The sequence below is a fragment of the Triticum dicoccoides genome, chromosome 1A (genome assembly GCF_002162155.2).
Source record: "Triticum dicoccoides isolate Atlit2015 ecotype Zavitan chromosome 1A, WEW_v2.0, whole genome shotgun sequence".
In the NCBI taxonomy this organism is placed as follows: domain Eukaryota; kingdom Viridiplantae; phylum Streptophyta; class Magnoliopsida; order Poales; family Poaceae; genus Triticum; species Triticum dicoccoides.
This window is the reverse complement of record NC_041380.1, coordinates 19,821,658-19,829,471: the sequence shown is the minus strand read 5'-3', so window position 1 is coordinate 19,829,471 and position 7,814 is coordinate 19,821,658. Positions and strand designations below refer to the sequence as shown.

The window sequence follows — 7,814 nt, the reverse complement described above, 5'->3', positions numbered from 1 at the left end:
ACGAGATATGTAGACCCATCCGGCGGCTACATCCAAACACTTGAACCCTTTATGAAGATTGCTATATCCAAGAAAAACACAACGTTTGGAGCGAAATTCAAGCTTCTTAGAGTTGAATGGGCGGAGATTAGGCCAACACGCGCACCCAAAAGTGCGGAGAGCATGATAGTTTGGTTTTTCTTGGAACAGTCGTTCGAGAGGTGTTTCAAGATTTATCACCTTACTAGGAGTTCTATTGATAAGGTATGTGGCAGCTATAAAAGCCTCATCCCAAAATTTTAATGGCATGGAGGCATGTGCTAATAGTGAAAGTCCAACTTCCACAAGATGCCAATGTTTCCTTTCGGCCGATCCATTTTGCTGGTGTGCATGGGGGCAAGAGACGTGATGGGTGATGCCAATTTGCCGGAAGAAGGAGTTTAAACGCTCGTACTCACCACCCCAATCTATTTGCATGGTGATGATTTTACGATTAAAGCGTCGTTCAACAAGAGCTTGGAATTCATGAAATATTTTGAACACTTCAGACTTATGTTTAAGAATGTAAATCCAAGTGAACTTGCTGAAATCGTCAATGAAACTCACATAATAATTCTTCCTATTAATAGAATCTCGGGCAGGCCCCCATACATCAGAAAAAACTAGCTCTAAAGGAGCATTGGAAACACTAATGGAATTCGGATAGGGGAGTTGGTGACTTTTGCCTTTTTGACAAGCATCACATATACTCTCTTTATTCAACTCACTATTTGAAAAGGAAATTTTATTCTTCCTAAGAACATGCTGAACGATTGTCGACGAAGGGTGACCTAATCGGCTGTGCCACCTTGATGGAGAGACCTTGGTGACACCAAACGCCTGCCTGCCCGAGCTCAAAGGTGCAGATGAGAGGGGATAGAGGCCACCCCTACATCTGCCTTGGAGGAGGGTTTTCTTCGTTGCCTTGTCCTTGACAAAGAAATAGTGTGGATGAGTTTCAAGAAAGGCATGATTGTCATGTGATAATCGATGAGCAGAGATCAAGTTCTTGGTTGCTTTAGGAACATGCAATATGTCTTTAAGATGAAGATTGCGAGTGTGGGTATGAATATAGGCTTGACCAACATGGCTAATTTTCATACCTACGCCGTTGGGCATGTTCACTTGATCCTGTCCGGAGTACTTCTCCCTCATGGTGAGCTTGTCAAGCTCACTCGTAATGTGATCTGTAGCCCCTGTGTCGACGTACCAGTTGGTGTTGACCCCGTAGGAGCTGGTGTTGGTGTTGACAGCTTCTGCGCTCTTCTCCTTGGTGAACGCGATATCGAAGCGGCGGTAGCACTCCATAGCAACGTGATTGGGCTTCGAGCAGATCTGACAGAAGACTTCAGGTAGATCGTTGCGACCTCCTCCTTGGCCGCGACCTCCACGGCCTTGTCCGCGGCCGCCACCTCCACCTCTGCGGCCTCCGCCACGTCCACCCCCTCGTCCACCGAGACCGCCGCCACGGGAGACGGCGTTGGCAGAGGAGTGAGAGGATTGGTGCTCGCCATCGAACATGGCGAGCCTGTTCTCGAAGCCGACGAGGAGGGAGTAGAGCTCGTTCACCTTGATTGACTCGGCCCTGGCGCACAGGGAGGAGACGAAGCCCATGTAGTCAAAGTCGAGGCCGGCGAGGATGTATGACACCATGTCATCGTCGGTGAGGGGCTTCCCAACGGAGGCCAGCTCATCTCCGAGCGCCTTCATGCGGCCGATGTACTCGGCGACAGTTGAGGTGCCCTTCTTGGTGTTTGATAGGGCGATCCTCGTGTTCACCACGTGTGCCTGGGTTTGGGAGATGAACATCTCCGTGATGGCAGTCCATGCTGCCGAGGCCATGGTGCAGTGGGCGATCTGGATCATCACAGGAGGTGAGACTGAATTGAACAGAAAACTCAGAACCTAGGAATCCTTCGCCCTGGCGATCTCATACGTCGGGTTGGGCGCATCTGTTGGCTTGCCCTCCTTGTCCATGAGCTTGGGCGCCGGCTCTTCTCTGTCGGGGTTGATGTAGGCGACGAGCTGAGCGCCGCGGATGGCAGCAATTGCCTGAGCACGCCACACCAGGAAGTTGGAGCGATGGAGGCGATCGGCGATGGGAATGAGGGCCGGTGCAGCGGCGGCGGCGGTGGAGCTTGAGGCCATGGCTAGGGTTTTGGGATGTGCTAGAGGTTAGGCTCTGAATACCATGTAAAATTGGTTGAAGCGTATACCTTTGTAGGGACGTGTTGCGTGTTATTTATAGACCATAGATACAAGGGAGGTGGTTCAGGTTGTTACCGGATTGATCCTCAAGCCAACGATCTATACAAGATAAGGATCGATTTCAACTAACCTTAAACCACCTGGAGTACAACACACGCAACGCTACCCCAATCTATACGTGTACACGGTTTATACTGCACCACGTACATGTTACATTGTCTAACAAGTCCCTTCGTCGTCGCCGAGCCAAGATGGAAATCGGAGGGTCAGCACCGTCTCCGATGGAGAGGTGCCGCCGATGTCGGTCCCTCCGACGCCGAAGCAACGCAGGGCTCAGACGGTCGGCTCGGTCTCCGGCAGAGAACCCTCGCTGCAGATGCACACCACACAACAAGGCAGACCGGCCAGTTCCTCAAAATCTAGGGCATGTTCGGCTCTCTGCGGTAACACTAGTTTGCATGCTCGTAAGCCATCAGCTGCTGCAACCAAAACTGGTGTACAGGCACTAGTAGAAAACAGGGCTTTGGTCCAGGCCGGCTCAGCCCATTAGTCCCGGTTCAGTCTAGAACCGGGATCAATGTGGGCATTGGTCCCGGTTCGTGAGCCCAGGGGGCCGGCCGGGCCACGTGGGCCATTGGTCCCGGTTCGTCTGGACCTTTTGGTCCCGGTTGGTGGGACGAACCGGGACCAATGGGCCTCGCTCCTGGCCCACCACCATTGGTCCCGGTTGGTGGCTTGAATCGGGACCAAAGGCTCCCCTTTAGTCCCGGTTCATGCCACCAACCGGGACCAATGAGGTGCCTATATATACCCCCTCGCGTAAGAGCAGAGCACACTGCTCTGTATTTTTTGGCCGAGGGGGAGAGGGCTTGGTGGTGCTCTAGCTCACCTCCTATGCACATGAGGTGTTTGATGGAATGCCCGAGCCACACTACTTAAGCTTTCTCCTCTCGAAGCTCGACCTCCAAGCTCCATTTTCCTCGAGATTTGTCTAGATTTAGCGGTCCATCACGCCCCGTCCCCGTCTTCACCGCCGTCGATCACCCGCGCCGATCTCATCACCGACACCACCGTGGTGAGCCTCTTGTTCTTATCTTCTTTCTGAAAGGAAAAATATTCTTACTTGTATGTTTAGATAGATACTTGTATCATTTTCTTACATTTATTATTGCATCTTATATAGTGCGATGGTTTTGGTATCCGCCCCCGTCGGCCCTCGTCCTGTCTATGATTTGGATTTGGTATGTATATTATCTTTATAACTATTGGTTCATTTATTGTTTATGAAAATTATGCCGACCAACGTGACATAGATTTTATTTATCTAGGATGTATGTAAATCGGAAATGCCAACCGACCCTATTGTCGAGAGGTTAAATTTAGTTGAAGAAGAAAGCAATTTGTTGAAGGAAAAAATAAAAAAAAATTGAGGAGGAGAAGATGATATTGGAGTTGCATGCTGCGGATGTCGTCGATGATCACAAGATCAAGATGGATGCAATGCGCTTGAAGATTAGAAAGATTAGAAAATATGTCATTCATACCGAGGCTTGGTATCATTATGCCGTTGGATCAATTGTTACCTTGGTTGCGATTATGATCGCATTTGTTTTCGCATTGAAATGTTTTACATAGTTTCAATGTATGGTTTAATTAATTAGATGCTCTGGAGAGCTATATGTTGTTAGATGAGAACTATGTATGCACTTTGGTTTTAATGTGATGATGAACTTCTATTAATTTGGACACTTAATTATATATAATGCAAGCAGATGAACCGGCAATGGATGTACGGTGACAGACACACCCGCGAGTACATTAAGGGCGTGCATGAGTTTCTCGATGCGGCTGAGGCAAACAAGCATAATGGTTTTATGTGTTGTCCATGCACTGAATGTGGGAATAGGAGGTCTTACTCTAACCGGAAAATCCTTCACTCCCACCTGCTTTACAAGGGTTTCATGCCACACTATAATGTTTGGACGAGGCACGGAGAAATAGGGGTTATGATGGAAGACGGCGAAGAAGAAGAGTACGATGACAACTATGTGCCCCCTGAATATGGTGATGCTGCAACGGGGGGAGCTGGTGAAGATCAAGAGGAACCAGACGATGTGCCCAATGATGCTGCCACGGGTGAAGCTGCTGAAGATCAAGAGGAACCAGACGATGTGCCCGATGATGATGATCTCCGCCGGTCATTGTCGATGCAAGGACGCAATGCATTACTCAAAAGGAGAAGCTGAAGTTCGATCGCATGTTAGAGGATCACAAAAAAGGGTTATACCCCAATTGCGAAGATGGCAACACAAAGCTCGGTACCGTACTGGAATTGCTGCAGTGGAAGGCAGAGAATGCTGTGGCTGACAAAGGATTTGAGAAGCTACTAAAAATATTGAAGAAGAAGCTTCCAAAGGATAACGAATTGCCCGACAGTACATACGCAGCAAAGAAGGTCGTATGCCCTCTAGGATTGGAGGTGGAGAAGATACATGCATGCCCTAATGACTGCATCCTCTACCGCGGTGCATACAAGGATCTGAACGCATGCCCGGTATGTGGTGCGTTGCAGTATAAGATCGGACGAGATGACCCTGGTGATGTTGACGGCGAGCCCCTCAGGAAGAGGGTTCCTGCGAAGGTGATGTGGTATGCTCCTATAATACCACGGTTGAAACGTCTGTTCAGAAACGAAGAGCATGCCAAGTTGATGCGATGGCACAGTGAGAACCGAAAGAAAGATGGGAAGTTGAGAGCACCAGCTGACGGGTCGCAGTGGAGAAAAATTGAGAGAAAGTACTGGAATGAGTTTGCAAAGGACCCAAGGAATGTATGGTTTGCTTTAAGCGCGGATGGCATTAATCCTTTCGGGGAGCAGAGCAGCAATCACAGCACCTGGCCCGTGGCTCTATGTATGTATAACCTTCCTCCTTGGATGTGCATGAAGCAGAAGTTCATTATGATGCCAGTTCTCATCCAAGGCCCTAAGCAATCCGGCAACAAAATTGATGTGTACCTAAGGCCATTAGTTGAAGAACTTTTACAGCTGTGGAATGGAAACGGTGTACGTACATGGGATGAGCACATACAGGAGGAATTTAACCTTAAGGCGTTGCTGTTCGTGACCATCAACAATTGGCCCGCTCTCAGTAACCTTTCAGGACAGACAAACAAAGGATACCACGCATGCACGCACTGTTTAGATGACACTGAAAGTATATACCTGGACAAATGTAGGAAGAATGTGTACCTGGGCCATCGTCGATTTCTTCCGACCAACCATCAATGTCGAAAGAAAGGCAAGCATTTCAAAGGCGAGGCAGATCACCGGAAGAAGCCCGCCATGCGCACCGGTGATCACGTGCTTGCTATGGTCAATGATTTACACTACATAATCTTTGGAAAGGGTCTTGGTGGACTAGCTGTTTCGAATAACGTTGAGGGACACGCACCCATGTGGAAGAAGAAATCTATATTTTGGGACCTACCCTACTGGAAAGACCTAGAGGTCCGCTCCTCAGTCGACGTGATGCACGTGACGAAGAACCTTTGCGTGAACCTGCTAGGCTTCTTGGGCGTGTATGGGAAGACAAAAGATACACCTGAGGCACGAGAGGACCTGCAACGTTTGCACGAAAAAGACGGCATGCCTCCGAAGCAGTATAAAGGTCCTGCCAGCTACGCTCTTACGAGAGAAGAGAAAGAAATCTTCTTTGAATGCCTGCTCAGTATGAAGGTCACGACTGGCTTCTCGTCGAATATAAAGGGAATAATAAATATGCCAGAGAAAGAGTTTCAGAACCTAAAGTCTCATGACTGCCACGTGATTATGACGCAACTGCTTTCGGTTGCATTGAGGGGGCTTCTACCGGAAAACGTCCGATTAGCCATTGTGAAGCTATGTGCATTCCTCAATGCAATCTCTCAGAAGGTGATCGATCCAGAAATCGTACCAAGGCTAAGGAGTGATGTGGCGCAATGTCTTGTCAGTTTCGAGCTGGTGTTCCCACCATCCTTCTTCAATATCATGACACACGTCCTAGTTCAGCTAGTCGATGAGATTGTCATCCTGGGGCCCGTATTTCTACACAATATGTTCCCCTTTGAGAGGTTCATGGGAGTCCTAAAGAAATATGTCCGTAATCGCGCTAGGCCAGAAGGAAGCATCTCCATGGGCCATCAAACAGAGGATGTTATCGAGTTTTGTGTTGACTTCATTCCTGGCCTTAACAAGATAGGTCTCCCTAAATCGTGATATGAGGGGAGACTGACTAGAAAAGGCACTCTTGGAACAGACTCAATAATATGCAGGGACGGATATTCTTGGTCTCAAGCACACTACACAGTTCTACAGAACTCTACCTTGGTGACCCCGTATGTCGATGAACACAAGAACAGTCTGCGCTCCAAACACCCGGAGCAGTGCGATGACTGGATTACATGTGAACACATCAGGACTTTCAGCAGTTGGTTGGAAACACGTCTCAGAGGTGACAACACTGTTTGTGATGAGTTGTACTTGTTGTCCAGGGGACCATCTTTGACTGTATTGACTTACAAAGGATACAAGATAAATGGGAATACATTTTACACGATCGCCCAAGATCAAAAGAGCACCAACCAAAACAGCGGTGTCCGCTTTGATGCAGCAACCGAGAGCGGAAAGGACACATATTATGGTTACATAGTGGACATATGGGAACTTGACTATGGACCTGATTTTAAGGTCCCTTTGTTTAAGTGCAAATGGGTCAATCTGTTAGGCGGTGTGGTACAGGTAGACCCACAGTACGGAATGACAACAATGGATCTGAAAAATCTTGGGTACACTGACGAACCGTTCGTCCTAGCCAATGATGTGGCACAGGTTATCTATGTGAAGGACATGTCTACCAAACCGAGAAAAAGAAAAGATAAGGAAGCGAATACATCATACGATGAGCCAAAGCGCCACATAGTTCTTTCAGGAAAAAGGGACATCCTGGGAGTGGACGGCAAGACAGACATGTCTGAAGATTACGAAAAGTTTCATGAAATTCCTCCCTTCAATGTCAAGGCTGACCCAAGCATCCTGATAAACAATGAAGATTATCCATGGTTACGGCGCAATAAGCAAATGACACAAGCGAAGAAAAAGTGAAGACTTTCTCCCGCAACTATTATGATGATACCATGCCAAATTTGTAACAGACGAACATGCTACCATTGTCCGTTTTGTACATTCACATGCTATGTGGGTGAAATTATGATACCATCCCAACTTTCAACTTTTTCAGAGTTCATTTGAAATGCTTTCATGTTTTATGGTTCGAAACTTTGATACTTCGAAAGTGATTGTCCATTTTGTACACGAAGTGCATCAAGTGTATTCATAAACTAGTGATTCACACAAATTTTTAAAAATTCAAATTTAAACTATTCAAAATTTAAAACTAATGGCACTAACAGAAAGTTTATAATTTTTGTGACCTAAAATCAAAAAGAAATCACTAAAAAACTATAAGTATTTAGTTGTAAGTATAAATAAAAAATAAATAGAAAAACGAATTCTATTTTTATAGTAAAGTTATTCATAAACTAGTGATTCA

General features: G+C 47.1%; 1 pseudogene; it reads left to right on the top strand.

Annotated features, from left to right (window-relative positions):
* The first annotated feature begins 2,524 nt into the window (after nucleotides 1-2,524).
* LOC119350165 overlaps nucleotides 2,525-7,814 on the top strand; it is a 16,694-nt pseudogene continuing 11,404 nt past the window's right edge.